The sequence below is a fragment of the Panthera leo genome, chromosome A1 (genome assembly GCF_018350215.1).
Source record: "Panthera leo isolate Ple1 chromosome A1, P.leo_Ple1_pat1.1, whole genome shotgun sequence".
NCBI lineage: Eukaryota > Metazoa > Chordata > Mammalia > Carnivora > Felidae > Panthera > Panthera leo.
In genome coordinates, this window is record NC_056679.1 from 9,666,917 (window position 1) to 9,685,392 (window position 18,476).

Sequence of the window (18,476 nt, forward strand, 5' to 3'; positions counted from 1 at the left end):
AAGTGGTTGTACTTCTTGAATCCAGCATTTCGATCGTGTCATTTACTTTCTCAATATTTTGATCTTTATGGAAATCAATCATAGCAACTGAAAAGGTGAGCAGTGATGGAATATACTAAATAATCGGCTGATTAAACACCTCCTCAATAGGCACTGCGGTAGGAACCACAGATACAAAAAGGAGCAAGGTAGTAATTAACTTTGAGGAGATCTTGGTCGGGAGATCTGACGAACAAATGAGTTTTGATTTTAAAAATGTGTGTAATGCTATTTTTGTGGGCAGCCTGCTATGCATATTGGTAGGAAATTTTTTCAAAACGGAGTTACAAGTCTCTACAGCCTGGGTGTCCTTGAACTAACAACTACTCCAGACCATTTTAGGTAGAGGTGCCAGGATGCCAACTATTCAAACTTTGAAGTCTCGGGCAACGGGTCCTGGTATCAGCACGGTCCTTTTTCCATTTACAGGTCACACTCTTGTGGTGGGAAAAAAAAAATGCAGTAATTTCCCATCTTTCCTTATTCAGCACTGGTAGCCAATTCCCAAGCTCCATTCAGAGCCAAAGTCCCGAAGCATCAAGAATACTCATCTCCATCTTCTTGTTAGCCAAATTTCCAATCACGCATGCCTGGGGCGAGGTACATTCCTGCTGAAAAGGGGCTACCACGGTGTTCTGATGGCTGTTGGTATGTTGTTTAGTCGGGTGCTTCTTAGAACGTTCCATCATGGCTCTCAAGCCCAAACCACGTCACGTGCTTCTAGCCCCACTGCTTGTTCTTTTCTTTTCCCAAATATAGTTAATAGGCTCTGGAGACTAAACAGTATTGACATATTTGACAAAGAAAACTGGACAAATCCCAACAGCAGTTCACCTACCCCTGAAGATGAAGACCTGCCCACTGGGCAGAGGTTTAGCTGTGCCTAGAAAATTAATCTTGAAGGGTTCCATGACCACACTGGCAACGAAGCTCTACTCTAGTATTCCCACTGGGTGGAATCTTCAGGAAGTATAGTTTTCCTTTCCTTTTCATCCTCTCTTTCGCCTCACATTCTGGTTCTTTCTCTTACATAGAGGTCTCTTACATAGTGGTTGAATGATGGTCTTGTGACTTGATTTGGAAAAACGGTCTTTGCAGATATAATCAAATTGAGGAACTTGAATGAGATCACCCTGGACTGAGAGTGGGCCCTAAATCCAATGGCAGGTGTCCTTATAAGGGAAAGACAGAGGGGAAGGCCTTGTGAGACGAGAGGCAGAGACTGGAGCGATGCAGCCGCAAGCCAAGAAATGCGGGCAACAACCAGAAGCTAGGAGACACGCGTGGGACAGTTTCTCCCTCAGAGCCTCCAGAAGGAACCGATCCTGCTGACACCTTGACTTTGAACTTCTGGCCTCTAGAGCTGTTAAGAATAAATTTATGTTGTCTTAAGCCACCAAGTTGGTGGGTGATTTGTTATGGCAGCATTAGGAGACTAATTCACAGTATAAAAACGTGGTTATAAAACAATGGTTCGTCCTAGGACCTCGCCATGTTTTTAGTAGCACAAAGAGGTTAACGAAGGGCTGCAGTTTTGTATTCAGCAAAACAGGCATGAGCCTAGGTCTACAGGGCTGGTGGGACAAGCGATTTTAAAACAAAGCCTTGTTTACCAACTGTGCGGTACTCCTCATGTCGTACTTGGAGACTGTGTCATTATACCCTATTAGAAGGGTGAATTTTTTGGAGAGAGGCAATGCATTACAAGCTACATGTATCAATCTTACTGTAAACAACCCTAGTTCCTTTTTCATTTTTAGTTATTTAGCGTGCATTTCTCGGAATACACTGAGCACTTTAAATACACTACCTTGTTAAAATTTTTTAAATGTGCATTTATTTTTAAGAGAGAGAGTGTAAGTGGGGGAGGGGCAGAAAGAGAGAGGGGGAGACACAGAATGGGAAGCAGGCTCCAGGCTCTGAGCTGTCAGAGCGGGGCTTGAACCCAAGAACTGTGAGATCATGACCCGGGCCGAAGCCAGACACTTAACCACTTGCTTAATCTTGTTTAATCTCTACAGGATTCTGTGAGGAAGGCATTGCACCCATTTTACAGATGAGAAAATAATGTCATTTAAATGCCTCACTTATTTGAGAGGACATACTTCCTAAGTGGCAGCACCAGGCCATAAGCTACTGAGTCGGAGTCCCAAAGCCTCTGCTCTTAATTAAGAGAATGCCTTTCCTACGTTGCTTTCAGAGAGTGTGGTCTGATGGATGAAGAACATAATAAGCACAGGTCACAAGACAGGCTGTGGAAGGGGGAGGAGAAAAAGACAGGAAGGCTTTCAGACACCAAAACCAAGTGTATACAACCTGAATCAGTTCTTTTAATTTCAAGAAAATTTTTAATGTTTATTTATTTTTGCGAGAGAAAGAGTGCATGTGTGTGAGCGAGCGAGAGGCAGAGAGCGAGGGGAACAGAGGATCCAAAGAGGGCTCTGCACTGACAGCAGAGAGCCTGATGCGGGGATTGAACTCACGAACAGTGATATCATGACCTGAGCCAAAGTGGGATGCCTAACTGACTGAGCCACCCAGGCACCCCAGTTTTTTTTTTTTAATGTTTATTTATTTTGAGAGAGAGAGAGGGACACAGAGAGAGAAAGAGCAGGGGGAGGGGCAGAGAGGGAGAGAGAGAAATCCCAAGCAGGCTCCATGCTGTCAACGCAGAGCCAGACGTGGGGCTCGAACCCACCAGCCGAGATCATGACCTGGGCTGAAATCAACAGTCGGAGGCTTAACAGACTGAGCCACCCAGGCACCTGGCAACTTGAATCAATTCTTGTGCTAAAGGGGTCAAAGGCCATGCATTTCATCTCTGTATATTTGTTCATCCTTGCTTACTGGAGAAAACGAAGATGGGTCTAGAGGCAGAGTCTAGCCATCCACAGTTCTCTAACCTGCCAAGAAGTTTATATATGCATGGGCTTCCTTTAGAAGGAAGATGGGACAAAGCAGAACATGATTACAGATTCAGTGCATTTCTTGATCCTGATGATGGGTGTTTGTGTGTCCCCACCCCAACCCAATTCACATGCTGAAGTCCTCATCTCCAATGTGATGATATTTGGAGGTGGCGCCTTTGAGACGGAATTAGGTCTTAAGGGTATAGCTATAGCCCTCATGAACCGGATTAGTGCCCTTACAAGAAAAGACACAAAGGGCAGCTGGGTGGCTCAGTTGGTTAAGCGTCTGATTTCGGCCCAGGTCATGATCTCATGGTTTGTGAGTTTGAGCCCCTCTGCTGCCAGCATGGAGCCTGCTTTGGATCCTCTGTTTCCCTCTCTCTCTGCCCCTCCCTCACTCATGCTCTCTCGCTCTCAAAAACAAACATTAAAAAAAAAGAGACACGAGACAGACGACACAGAAAGCAAGAAGACAACAGTCTGTAAACCAGGAGAGGGCCTTCACCAGAACCTGACCGCACTGGCACTCATCTCAGACTTCCAGCCTCCAGAACCGTGAGAAATAAATGTGTGTTGTTGAAGCCACTCCATCTATGATAATTTGTTACAGCAGCCTGGCCCTGTTGACCCTGACTAAGACAATGGGTCAACAGCATTTTCTTTGTATGCGAAGGACAACAGCACACTGGTCCTGATGACTCACAAGCAGAGAGAGTGGGAGTGAAAAAGAAGTCTGAGGCACCGCATAGAAGCCACCCTTCTGCTTAAACAAGTACACTGAAAGAGAAAGCAACAAATGATTCAAGTTCTCATTCTTTAAAAAAAAAAAAAATCACTTGTGAATTTCTAGATGTGGGTGAAAACTTCTACGTGTTGTAAAATTGCTTTAGTGCATTACTGGGTTCTCATTTTCCTTAGTCTAAGGTAACTTTTTCCCTTCGAACTTCTGCATTTTATTTTTATGATCACTTAGCTTTCAGAAAGTAATTTCAGTAACTGCTTAACTTAATCAGTCTGCACGCACACCCTACTTACATACCCTACACGTAATTGGGCCCCCATAAATCTCCATCTTTCCACACAGTGTACTTCCGATTTTGTGTGCAGCTTTCTTGTTCGAGCACTGTATTAAATGCTCTGCTTCCCACACTTATAAGGACGACGAGAATATGAGCAGTTTTGGTTACTTCTTCATATCAAAAGAAGTTCATCTCCGTATTATTGAAAGCTTTTCTTAAATGTCCGTCTTTTTGTGCTACTGTCCTGGGTACTCTACCAAGATGCGTCCAATAGACAAGGCCCATGCTCCGTGGAGATGATTCTATATTCCATATTTTCCGAGGGAGTTCTGATTTCACCTAATTCCCTCTTACTTAAATAAAGGCACTTTTGTCATATCCTCAAAAGATTTACATATATGTTCTCAAAATTTAGTCTATCATAGACCCTTCACAGATAGTTTTGTTCAAAAGTCAGCCTCATGAATAGATGTGTGCATTCGTTATAGATTATATTCTCATAAATGCAAACTTAAAAGAGTAAGAATAGTTGGAAGGTGATAGAAAAATCGTATTCTGACTAGAAATATGGAAATTTTTGGCATACACTAACATTTTATTCTATATCGTTTTAAGTTTTTATTTATTTTGAAAGGGAGAGTGGGGAGTGAGGGACGCAGAGAGAGGGAGACAGAGTCCCAAGCAGACTCCATACTGTCAGTGCCGAGCCCGATGCAGGACTCGAACTCATGAACCTCGAGATCATGACCTGAGCTGAAGTCAAGAGTTGGCTGCTTAACCGACTGAGCCACCCAGGTGCCTCTGTATTTTTTTTTTTTTTTTTTTTTGATTGGCAGGCAAAAAATGAGGTAGGAATTCTGACAACTTCTAGAAGTAACAGAAGTGTAGGAAAGCACTCTTCCAGGCTTAGCAAAAAAATGACTACATTCTGTTTTGGACAATTAAGCTCACGAAGAATAAAACTCCACTTTTAACAGACGGCATAGTATTTTGTGGTTTTGAAGCCACAAACGGGGTAATGAAAAGCATTTAAATCTATTCAAGTCTAGAGAAGACAGGGATTGTCTAAACAGAATGAAAAGATGTCAAGATGAGTAAGAAAAACTAATACATTTGAGCATTATATTTCACAAATATTACATTATATTGCTCTAAACATTATACTCTAGTAGCTATTATTTACATTCAAAAATTTCTTGTGAGTTATGTATAGATTTTAAAATAATTTAATGAGGGGCGCCTGGGTGGCTCAGTCGGTTGGGCGTCCAGCTTCAGCTCAGGTCATGATCTCACAGTCTGTGGGTTCGAGCCCCGCATAGGGCTCTGTGCTGACAGCTCGGAGCCTGGAGCCTGCTTCCCATTCTGTGTCTCCCTCTCTCTCTGCCCCTCCCCTGTTCATGCTCTGTCTCACTCTGTCTCAAAAATAAATAAAAACATTAAAAAAATTAAAAAAATAATGTAATGAAAACCTGCTTGTATTTGCTTAGTAAATTTACTGTATCATCAATCTGGCTGTAGGGACCATGAGGCCACACCTGAAACTATGTCTGTATTGATATGAACCAAAGAGCAGGTGTCACTTCGGAGGAAATGAAATAGCTTCAGGCAGAGTTCTGCAAGCTTATGATGTGAAAGTAAGTATGACTTCAAAGAACGGACATTGAGTTAAAACTTAAGGATGAATGTGATGTCACCAGGCATGGAACAATGCCAGGACGGTTCATGAGTATTAGGGGTGAGTAGTGTTAATAAATACTCCAGTTAGGAAATCCCTTTCTTTTCTCAAACACGTCAGCAACAGGCAAGGACACATCAGAGATAAAGTATTCATCTTAGCCTTCAGACACTGTTCAGTTACATTCTATAAAGGCATAAGAATTATTTAATGTTGCAGGCCATTCTAAATGCAAATTCTCTATCTTGCGGATAGAAATTAGGCTGCGTATTTATTATAACAATTTTAATTAAGTAAAATATATTAGCCTTACACTAGCAAAAGCAAAATTAGAATTCACGACTTTACAATCATGGCAAGATTAAATGCATCTCCACTAACTGAAACTTCCTTTGACTCTCCCATTTCCTTCTACTTCTCAACATATTTTCCCAGTATTTCACCAAAGCAAGGGATCGGCTGGGTAAAACTTCATACTGATGAACTTTGCTAATCCTTTGTTAACTCTGTATATGGTTCAAGGAAAAAGGGAATGAAATTCTCATATTATTTCTGCTTTTCCTAACTCCTAAAACTACTTTAGAGAATAAGTTTTTCTAGGTGTTATTTAACAATTTGGATTAAAAGAGACCCTGGTTATGCTTCACAGATTGTAACGAAACTTAAGTGGTTTTCATTAGAAAAGCATGGAGGCCTCCCACATTGTTGGTTTAATCTCACAATTACCTAGATATCAATCAACAGAACTCTTAAGTAGTTTGTTAACTCTCGATGCCAAGAGCTGACAGTTTCACTTTCAGCTTTGAGAATATCTACTGTTTCAGTGGTGTAAGAATGTCATCAGAGCCTCTACAAAATAATCACTTGTAATTGTAACTTGTATTAGATTGAGAAAAATTTCCAGAGAAATGTGGAAGACACAATTCATTAATTATGGGAATTGGACTAATAATTCTTCTGGGGGGGGGTGTGTGTCTGAATTTCAAATGGAGGCATCTTTGCAAGTCAGACTCAACTCCTCATTACTCTGTGATGCAGGCTCCTCCAAATGGCAGCAGAAATGTACTACTCTCTAGAAATTCTACAGTAGTGCTAAAATTTTATGGTTTTGTAGAGATAAGCACAAATTAAAAGAAATATATTCTTAGAAGAATAGTATTATTTCAAATAAAGACACTGTTGTGACTGCAAACCAGGATACCTTTTCTAGAATAGTAAGCTCTACAATTTTCTGTACCGTTTTTAGATAAAATTGGACTTTTTTTCAATGTGGAAAAAAGGGTGAATTGTTGAAGATGACATTTTTTGTATATAGTTTAACAAAATTTAAAATATGCAATTATATGTGATATATTCAAATATTTTTGATAAGCTTTTGAGTATGCACAAAGTAGGTCTATCATCAAAAACTGTCAATTATTCAAAACTTCATGTAACCATAGCGATTAATACTAGAGGGAGAAAAGACAAGAGTCCAATGATTCTAGCACCTCCCGAAAGGAAGACTCCAGGTCAGGGGTGAATCAGTGATCATGTTCAAGACTATCAGACATGTAGATCTAGGACAGACGGGTGGAATGGGAAAGCAATGAATACACCAATGGACGCAAGTGGTTTTGAGATGCCCAAGAGCAAAAGTCACTTGCCCTGTGAACTACTACTTTCAACTGGAATTAACTTCTCTTCTGGACTCACATAGCACTGTTTATTTTGAGAATGACGTAACTATATTTTGTCTGTAGATATTTCCGTTATTGCATTGTTATTTTATAGTTGTCTTCGGAGTTCTCTTACCGTACCAGGAATCTTCATTGTATCTGTTTACAAGTGTTTTTTTCCCTCTTCCATCTTTCCCTCTTCCCAATCCCACTGCTTGAAGCTTACTCATTTCTGTATTCCTAGTGCCAACACGGTCGGCATCCACACATAGATGATGTCCAATGAATGGTTGCTAAAGAAATCCTCTTATGATAATAGCACTACGTTAATATAATCCGCAGCCAACATTTCTTAATGTTTTAAAATAAACAGAACACAGTCATTTAGTAAACATTTACTGGAAACCTACTCATTTCCTTGGACTACTCTACGATGGGAATATTGAGAGAATTATGGTAAGCCTCTCATTCTACTGAAAGTCTCAACTGGTGCGGCATTATAGGTCAAACTTTTCATGAAATGCCTTCAGATTTCGTGTTTGGAATAACACATATTACCAGTTATGCCAAGATTCTGCTATCCTCTGAAGCTACACTTTACCTATTTCACAATTTTGTTGAGGGCTCGCCCTGATGCAGAAATTTATACTATACTACACATGAAAATTCTTTTTATGATGCTAACTGCATGCTATCTAGTCCTTTTATATAATGCTTATACATACTGAGTTTGGTTTCTTTTCCACATAATGTATGCATGCGCCACATAAAAATTCTGTTAATGGTACCAAAGTTGTATCTGTTAGTGAATCAGTTAGGACTCTGTATAATTCCATCTCAATCAATATATTAAAATCTACCAAAAACAGAAGTAAAAAGCAAGAGTATCTTTAAAAAAATTTTTTTTAATGTTTATTTATTTTTTGAGAGAGAAAGAGGCAGAGCACGAGCAGGGGAGGGGCAGAGAGAGAGGGAGACACAGAATCCGAAGCAGGCTCCGGGCTCCGAGCTGTCGGCACAGAGCCCGACGCGGGGCTCAAACCCATGAACTGCGAGATATGACCTGAGCCAAAGTCGGAAGCTTAACCGACTGAGCCACCCAGGCGCCCCAAGCAAGAGTATCTTTATAGTATAGTATACTTATTATTTTAAATATTTGCTTACAGAGTTATAAAGTGGAAAAAATAGTATTATTAAGTCAAATTCATGTTTGTTTCATTCATTCAAGAGACAAGAAAGCAATTGATATAACAAGCCAAGTTGGTGGCTAAACCTGCTTTAGTTTTTGTTTGTTTTTTAAAACTTGGAAGCGATAAATATACGCCCAAGTGAGCTCAGGTATTTCCGATCATAAGTCCTGAAGAAAAGACACTAGCACTCTTGACAATACTGACATCATTAAGATATTTGTGAGTCCAAAGGTTCATGTGACACAGTTTCTACCTGCAACAGGCTCTATTCGTCTTACAGAGGGATGCCGTTCAACTCACTAATACAACCTGAAGTGCTGAGCACAGTGCTTTATTTACAGCAGATACTCAAAAATCCTTCATCAACTGAGTTACAGGGTAAACTACTACTGACAGAAAATTTTCACTTATGGCGGGTCTAGATGGCTGAAGACAGCTCTGAAATCCTGTAGAAGAGTCAGTCACTCTTCTCCATAAGCAAGGAGGTCTGTCAGTTTCAAGACCGTAAGAAGATACTGACTTAAAAGCAATTTTCTAACAACAGTATCACCATAAGTCTAATACGGGGTGAGCAACAGGAAAAACATAAACAGGAGTCACATTTAAAAACATGCCTCCCCCCTCCCCCCAAACAAAACATAGCAACAACAACAACAAAAAAAAATCCACGTGCCCAGCGTGTAACAGGCGCCCCCGGTCAATGTGGCATTTCCACTCTAAACGTAGTAGGGACATCCTGTCTCCAAGCTCTCTTCCACGAGTCCATTTTCTTATCACTGTCCAAGGCCAACACTATTAATCTCTCCTCTTACATAACGTTTTCATACATTTTATATACCACTTCTTCCTCTCCCAAAATACATATAGTAGTAACACTGTGATGTGTCTTTCTCCACCTTATTTAGTGGAATTTTTTTTACAACTTAGACCTAATTTTCAAACCCCACAGCGATGGATTCCATTTGATATATTGTTAGAAGCACTGGATTGACGTCAAGAGGGCTGGGAGACCTCAATTCTAGTTCTGCCAGTGCCCGCCACAAAAGAGGCAAATCATTAGGCTTTGCGAGGCTTCAGCTTCCTTGTTTGTAGAGCCAGAAGATTGTAAAATCATGCTTCTGGTCCCATTAGGCGATGAAATGCTGCGATTCTGTGACTGTTTCCTTTTCTCACCTAAGAATACAAAGCTGACACACAAGAGGCTGCAGAATTTGAGTGTTAGAGTCTCCATTGTCTGAAATTCTCTCTTGCTTTGCATTCAACCATCAAGGTCTCTCATTTCTGAAGTCTCTCTTTTGTGTACCTGGCATGTATTTTTCTATCCTTGGCAGCATTGCCTCCTTTTCACCCTACGTATTTTCTCTACTTGATGTGACCCGACCTGTGGCTTCCACTGCCATCCACGTGCTGGTGCCTCTCCTCCCATCACCACTGCCAGCTGGCTCCTGGCTCCTTCCAGGAGCTCCCGATTTACAATCATCCCCACTGAGCTGTCCTCCCCCCCAACAGAGTCGCTCCTCATTCCGTGTCCTCTGTGAGAAACCTGAGTCATCCTCGACTCTTCCTTCTCCTTCCCTTCGCACATCCAATCAGTCACCAACTTGTGCTCAGTTTATCTTCTAGATGGTTTCTGGAATGTGGCTCTTATGGACTGCATGTCTGTTTCCCCTGGTCCCCATTCATATCGAAGCCCTAACTCCCCCGCGTGACTGTATCTGGAGAGGCAAAGCCTCTGAGGAAGAAATTAAGGTCAAAAGGGGTCATAACGGTGGGGCCCCGATTCAACAGGATTAGTGTCCTTAAAAGACACACCGAAGAGCTTGCTCTCTCTCCCCACAAGCACACGCCGAGGAAAGGCTACCATCTACGAGCCAGAAGGAGGGCCTGTCGTTCCCCAGAAGGAGGAAGCCAATCCCGACAGTACCTTCATCTCAGACTTCTAGCCTCCAGAGTTGTAAGAAAATCAATCTCTGTTGTGAGGTTACACAGTTTATGGTAGTTTGTTACCGCAGCCCCCGCAGACATCCCTCCTTCTGCTCCGCCCCCCCGGGGCAGCTCACCAGCCTCTCTCCCCTGTAGTCTGGTCGCTCTCTTCTCACCTACCTAACTACAGAATGGCACTGTGGGGTAGTCGGATCGCTGGGGACTGAGTCCCTGCTCCGCCACCGACTCTGTGCGCTTGGGCCAGCTACTGAATCTGGGTGTCAGTGATCTCCCTGCACAGTGAACAGGAGGGTTGTTTCGGCAAGGTGACACATGTAAAACGCTCACAGGACTGCTTGGTGCATTATAAGCATCTGGTGAAAGTGGGCTATTCTGGTCTCCCTTTCCAGAACAAGCCACCTGAACCACAGAGCTGCCCACGCCATTCCCATGTTTTACAACTCTTCACTGGGCTCCCCGCCACCGACAGAATAAAGTTCAGGCTCCTTAGCATGACTTACGGGCTCCTTAAGAACCCGCAAGTTCCACAACAGGAAGTCAAGTGAACCCTCTGCTCCTAGTCTGGCCTCAAGCGTATCACTCCTCACCCACACTCTGCTCCAGCAACACTGAACTCCTGCTGTTCCGGGATACTCAGGACGGCTTCCCTCTGCCCTCTGCCTGGAACGCCCCTTGTCCTTTGCTTCACTTGGTCAATTCCTATTCATCCTTCTAGACTCCGCGTGGATGTTTCCTTCTGAGGAAGCCTTTGTGAACCTCTCAGTCTCAGTAATGAACCTCTCACCTTGGCTCTTTTCATTTTGTTTTTAAACATTTTTGTTTTAATTTAATTTTATTTAAAAAAAAATTTTTTTTAACGTTTATTTATTTTTGAGACAGAGAGAGACAAAGCATGAACGGGGGAGGGTCAGAGAGAGGGAGACACAGAATCTGAAACGGGCTCCAGGCTCTGAGCTGTCAGCACAGAGCCCGACGCGGGGCTCGAACTCATGGACCGCGAGATCATGACCTGGGCCGAAGTCGGCCGCTTAACCGACTGAGCCACCCAGGCGCCCCTGTTTTTAAACATTTTTAATGTTTAATTATGAGAGAGAGACAGACAGGGCATGAGCAGGGGAGGGGCAGAGAGAGAGGGAGACACAGACTCCAAAGCAGGCTCCAGGCTCTGAGCTGTCAGCACAGAGCCCAACGCAGGGCTTGAACCCACAAACCACGGATCACGACCTGAGCCGAAGTCGGACACTCAACCGACTGAGCCACCCAGGTGCCCCTGCTCTTTTCATTTTCATGTAAGCCTTTACCATAGCACTTAACCATTATAAAACTGAAGTGATCTATTTGTGTGTCTTCATTTCCCACTAGACAGAAAACTCAAGATCAGAGACCATTTTTATTCTTTTTTTTTTTTTTTTTTTGTATCATAGTATTTAACAACCTGACTTGCGGTCAGCACTCAGTAAATGTTTGACAAGCTCAATGGAATTGAGCTCTGGGATCCAGATGATCTTTTCCACACCCACCACTGCTTTCTAAGTTCATGTCTCTATTTCTCATGTGAGGCCACGCAAAGGATCTCCTGCCTCTGACCTCTCTCTTCCCCACACTATCCTTTAAGCAGCTGTCAGAACTGTCTTCCTAAAGCACAAACATCTTATCTTACATGGCCTAGATCCAAAACCTCGCCGGGCTTCTCCCTGCAGGAGATGGCATCTAACCTCTTTAACAAGGCACACAGGTCCTTCAACCCACCGCTCTACCTGACTTCTCTGCGTGCTCCTAAACTCTATGCTACACTGAACTTCTTCTGTTGCTGGAATGAGTTCGGGCCTCTCAAACCTCCTGGCCCGTGCATGCACAGGAGGTCCCTTTGCTCGAATGTTCTTCTCTCTTACACCTGGAAAATCTTCACTCATTCCATATGATCCATTGGCACTAAGTCACCTCCCTCATCAAGCCTTTCTTGGATTTTGGCTGGGAGAGTTAGCTGCTTGCTCCCTGTTCCCACAGCACATTGTTCATATTGATATTATAATACACGTGACTTGTGAACATCAGAGGTTTGAACTGTGTGGGTCCACTTATACACAGATTTTTTTCGGTAAATACTGTTCAGTACTATAAAGGTGCTTTCTTTCCTTATGATTTCCTTTTCTTTTCTCTAGCTTACTTTATTGTATGAATACAGTATATAATACATATAACATACAAAATATGTGTTAATCACCTGTTTATGTTCTTGGTAAGGCTTCCAGTCAACAGTAGGCTGTTAGTAGTTGTTCTGGGGAGTCAGAAGTTACATGAAGATTTTCTTTTTTTTCTTAAATTTTTTTAATGTTTATTCTATTTTTGAGAGGGGGGAGGGGCAGAGAGAGAGGGAGACAGAATCCAAGGTAGGCTCCCAGGCTCTGAGCTGTCAGCCCAGAGTCTGACACGGGGCCCGAACCCACAAACTGTGAGATCATGACTCTGAGCCAAAGTCAGGCACTTAACTGACTGAGCCACCCAGGCGCCCCAGGATTTTCAATTGCACCGGGGGTCAGTGCCGCTAACCCCCATCTTTTTCAAGGGTCAGCTGTACTTACTAAAAGTTATTTTAATTTTTGTCTGTTTTATCCATTTGAGTTCGAGGGCAAGGACTGAATTCTACTGTCTGTATATCCTGGGGACTAGAACTGCATCTGGCATATAGTAAGCAACACTCAATAGTTATAAGCATATTTTTAGGTAAATTTATGAACAGAATACTAAAAAAAAAAAAAAAATGAGAAGAAACTTAGGCTTATTACCATACTAAGAATACATCCTGAGTAGACACACATTAGATCACTGTTTTTCAAACTGTAGGTCACAATCCATCATAAAAAAGAATTTGAATAATAGAAGACCTCAGAGGGCATTACATACAGCAAAGGTGGCCATTAAGTTGGCACAACTTTTGTTTCAGTTACGTGTGTGTGTGTACGTGTACTGGGTTGCAACGTAAAATTCTTTTCCTACAATGCAGTGACTTTTTAAAAAGTTAAGAAAACACTGTGTGTGGTCACTTCTTAGTTTAGTTTATTAGTTTTTGTAATGACCCCAATATAATGTCCACCACGTAGAGTCTGGGGAACATTCAGTGAGATGTGAAAACTTGTAAGAAAGACTTGGTCCATATCACAGCTCACTGGGCCACCTTACAAAACCTCTCTTTAGTTCTACCCCCAAGTTTGTCTTCTCATGGAAATCACCCAGAGGACAACACAAGTATCCTCACAGAGTGGAGATAATGGAATACTGTATGTAAATGTATGTAAGGCCTCCAAGTACCAAGCACGGTGCTTGGTATTTAGTATTTACTCAGTAAATCTTAGCAAGGATGATGATGATGATGAAAGCATAGTACCTGGACATAAGATATTAAAAAAACGTTGGGGCACATTGGGGGCTCAGTTGGTTAAGCGTCCGACTTCAGCTCAGGTCATGGTCTTGCGGCTCGTGAGTTCAAGCCCCGCACAGGGCTCTGTGCTGACAGCTCAGAGCCTGGAGCCTGCTTCCCATTCTGTGTCTCCCTCGGTCTCTCTGCCCCTCCCCTGCTCACACTCCGTGTCTCTCTCAAAAATAAATAAACATTGAAATTAAAAAAAAATTTTTTTTTAATGTTAGTTTCTTCCTTTGATCAAATAAACTTAAATTGACTACTGGTACTAAATTAGGCAGGAGGTCATTGCTGGCATCTGGGAAAAGTAGATTAAAATAAAAAATGACTACTGTATAAAAGCAGTGAATTACAAAGTCGATTCACCTGCTACAATAGTGGAGTGACTCAACTGGAAGGAAAAGGAAAATAATGGGGGCGAATACGTAACCTTACATCTGACAAAAGAAATAAGACATCAGACTGTCTTCGTCCAAGCCTTCATCTCTGACACAAAGAGACAGCGAGAAAAGGGAGTGGCCCCCAAATAAAGTACTTTTTTGGATTCAGTTTTTCATTAATAAAAACAAATAACTACAATTTCACAGTTTTTCATTAAAAAAAAAAAAAGGTCCATGTACAACACCAGAAACCAGAACTTCGTCGGTGTTCAAAAAGTTCTGCTTCAAAAAGTTCGAAAAGTTCAAAATTAGCTTTGCTTTATTAGCCTGCAAACAGCCACCTGGTTCTAACTCCCAAATTAGCTCTTATTTCTTGTCCTAAAGAAGTCTATTGTGTTTATTTAATTCAATCACTTCCCTCTACATATTTCAGGGCTGTATATGGTAGTATGAGAAAGAGATATTTCAGTAATCTTATTAAAATAGACACCACAGGCTATTTGGAATCACCTTGGGCTCAAGGTTGGACATTAGCTTTGGCTTCTTTTATTTATCAATTCATCCACTGATTCATGTTAATTGAATCCATTAGACAGCAATTTACAAATAATACCAATTTACTGATTCATAACAGGAGATATTAATTCAGCCACAAATATTTATTGAGCATCTCCTACATACTAGGGAATGAGCTCTATATGCAGGAAAGCAGATACCAATAGGCATTTTTTACCGGTAAAAAAATATTCTCAGGAGACACTGCTGAGCACCGTGCTTTGCACATAACAGACATTTAACAACAATTAGTTGAATACAATTAGAGACCAGAATGACCCCCAAGAGTCAAGAAAGAGTCAAGTTGGCTCTTTTAGAGAATTTCTGTCATGTGTTGATCCTGATGTTGTCTTCATAAAGACAACAATAGGTTGCCTTTATCTATTCTCCATATTTTTCCATGCAGCTAATCACCATTGGTCATTATAATTAAGACAGCCCTTCCCTGGAAACTACTGGCTAAATAAGGACATTCTTCCTCTTCAGCATTTCTATTGTAGATGATGTAAGACATAGCTGTATGTCTACTTGGCTAACAGCGGGGAAAAAAAAAATTTTTAACGGACAAAAGAGGGAATCAAATCCAAGAACTGAATCTTATAATTTGGATTACTTACATGAGTGGATATATGATGGCTCCTTCTAATCATACTCCATGAATAGCACAGTCCAGGTTTTGAAGATAGCTGAACAGTGTACCAGTTTGTCTAACAAAGGCCTAGAGAGTAGGGTTCAGCAAACAATGGTTTGTGGGCCAAATCCTGCCTGCTGCTGATTTCTGTAAAGAAAGTTTTATTAGAACACAGCCATGCCCACTCATTTTTGTATTGTCAATGACTGCTTCTAAGCTATAGGGTATAGCTTAGAACTGGGTAGTTGTGGCAGAGGCCATACGGCCTACAAAGACTAAAAAATCTATCATCTGACCCTGTATTAGACAGCTCGGGCTCCTGTGACAAAATGCCATAAACTGGGTAGCTTATAAACAACAGAAATTTATTTCTCACAGTTCTGGAGGCTGGAAGTCTAAGATCCAGCCAGCACAGTAGGGTTCTGGTGAAAGCCCTCTTCCGGGTAGTAGACTGCCAACTCCTTGCTGCTTCCTCACATGGTGGAAAGGAGAGAAAAGAAGCAAGATTTTGGCCAGGTCATTAGGATTAGATGAGGTGATAAGGATACTAATCTCACTCATGAGGTTTCAACCCTCATAACCTCACCTAATTCTAAGTATTTCCCAAAGGCTCTGCCTCCTTATACCATCACATGGCAGGGCAGAGTTTATGGGGGATACAAACATTCAGTCCATAATAGACTCTCCATGGAAAGTCTGCTGACCCTGGGAGAGTACAAATATTCTATGCTGCTGATTAAGAGCAGAACCACGTGCATCAGAGGCCAGACAAGCAGGTGATAAGGCTAATAATAATCTATAATGGAAACTGAGGTTCCTAATCAGGGCTTTTGCTTTCATAGAAGGTTATCTTAATGAGAAGGGAGACAAATGCAGGCAAAGTCAGAATTTTCTGTGGGAAGAAATTTCAAGTCCATTTTAACATGTGAACAAGTGTTCAGTTGTATTTAATCTGTAGGCTATGCTTCTACAGATGGGTTCTCCTTAGCAGAGATCGCTTTCTTCAACAACCCTGACGACCTGAGAAGTGGGGAAGATGGGGAAAAAAGTGCCTCAGGACTTACTGAAGGGAGTGTTTTATGATTTTCAACAGAATCACCATCTCATGCCAGAGCAAATGGGCATCAAAGCTGGAGCCAACAGCAAGCAGGCAGAGAAAACAAGACAGGAGTTAAGAGAGGTGGGGTGCTTCAGAACTATCTGTGGAAACTTTTATATGTGGTATGTTTCATTGTGCTAGGAGTTGGGACACTTAACCAAGACGACATACACAGGAGTGTTGATAAAACAATGGCCTCTACTGGAACTGGCACAATTTATCTTTGTTTTTGCAATCAAAACCTCTACAAATTGTTTGAAAAATATATAATTAAGTAGCAAGAAAGTTAATATTATGCAGTCATTTAGGTGGTTTACTAACACACCAAAATGGGAAGAAGCATGAAGACTTACTATCCAAGAAGGAAGGGACATAGCTGCTTAAGTCAATCTGTATGCTTGTTATCTAACATAGCACTGCATTAGGACAGGTACTTAAGTGTCTGCTGAACGTGACATTCTCCTTCCCTTTGGCCCATACGCAATCCACCTGTGCATCCTGGACGTAACCATTCTCCACCATCTCCACTGTTACAGTCTCAGTCAGCACGATCATGATCTCACTTGGACTACTGTAGATGCCGATGTCTATTCCACACAGCATTCAGACTGACCTTTCCAAGCACAAATCTAGCCCTGTCCCTTCCCTGATTAAAACCTTTTAATGGATTCCTATTAAGGAGAAAACCCAAATCCAAGTTCCTTAGAAGCCCAAAGAAACTCTCTGAATATCTCTTACCATTCTGTTTCTAGATTATTCCATATCACAGGCCCCTTAGCCTTCTCATTTTCCTGTTACCAGCCAAATACGATCCTGCTTCAAGACACTTACACTTGAACCTCTTTCACCCATTATTCAGAATAGTCTTAAAGGTCACCTCAAAGAGGCCTTTCTTGGCCATTTAGCAAAAGTAGTTATCCCAGTCACTCTCTACTACATTTTTCGATTTTATTTTATTCATAGTATTTGCTAATACTACGTTAAGTACCAAGAAGTATTATGTTAAGTACCAAGTGCTCTGTATGTGCTTGTTGTCTTCCCCACCCCCAACCCCCACCTCCTAAAATGTAAGCATTTCTTGAAGGCAGGAACCATTCACTGTTGGTATTATTAGCAGCTCAAATAGTGCCTGGAACATAGAGTGTTCGATAAAAGAATTTTTATTGACTAGCTATGAAACATTCTACTTAATTTCATTTTCTCAGCAAAAGATATGCACTGAAATGTAATTATTTAAATGCTGGTATTTTGCAGGCATTTTCCAATTATTTCAATAAAATATCTACTATTTTTGTCAACTGGAAGGATTACATTGTAAAATGTTTTAGCAACTGGATAGCTTCTGAAAACGCTTACACTAACACAAGTTTTTCTAGAAACATGTACTCGTGACTAGACAGAATGCACTGAATTTTGAAATTCAGACAGAAAACATTGAACTTTTTCCCTTGTGAAAAGCAAGGCAATGTGGACACTTTTTAAGTCCAGTATGTAAAAAAAGTATATGGCTGATTCTGCAGGGACTTTTAAAGTGTAAATACCCCTTTTAACACCACTCAGAAAGGTTTAAAACTGACTGCTAGCTTATTCCCATCAAAATACTGTCCTGTGACTTCTCACCTCTACCTGTCTACTCACTTCTCTTTTCTTTGCGGCAAAACTTCTCAAGACAATTGTGTTCTCCCTGATCCCCTCACTTACCTTTAACCTACTCCAATATGGCAGCAGTTCTCCGCACTCTTCCACTAAAACTGCTTTTACGAAAGACACCATCAGTGGTGTCTATGTCGCCAGATCCAGTGGACATTTCCTGTCTCCATCTCACCCAATCTCCCAGAAGCATTTGACATAGCTGATGATTCCGTCCTTAAAACACTCTCTTGAGTTTTAAAAATACCCAACTCTACTATTTTCCCACTACTTCTTACTCTTCTATTGGCTATTCTTTCTCTCTGTCCT

The 18,476-nt window shown here is 41.5% G+C and overlaps 1 long non-coding RNA gene across 1 annotated transcript in view; it reads right to left on the minus strand.

Annotated features, from left to right (window-relative positions):
- The window catches only part of LOC122223938, a 106,052-nt gene that overhangs the window by 54,113 nt on the left and 33,463 nt on the right, over positions 1-18,476 (minus strand). The window contains exon 2 of the long non-coding RNA XR_006204587.1: positions 15,405-15,565. This is a non-coding gene — a long non-coding RNA (uncharacterized LOC122223938). The remainder of the gene's footprint in view (positions 1-15,404; positions 15,566-18,476) is intronic.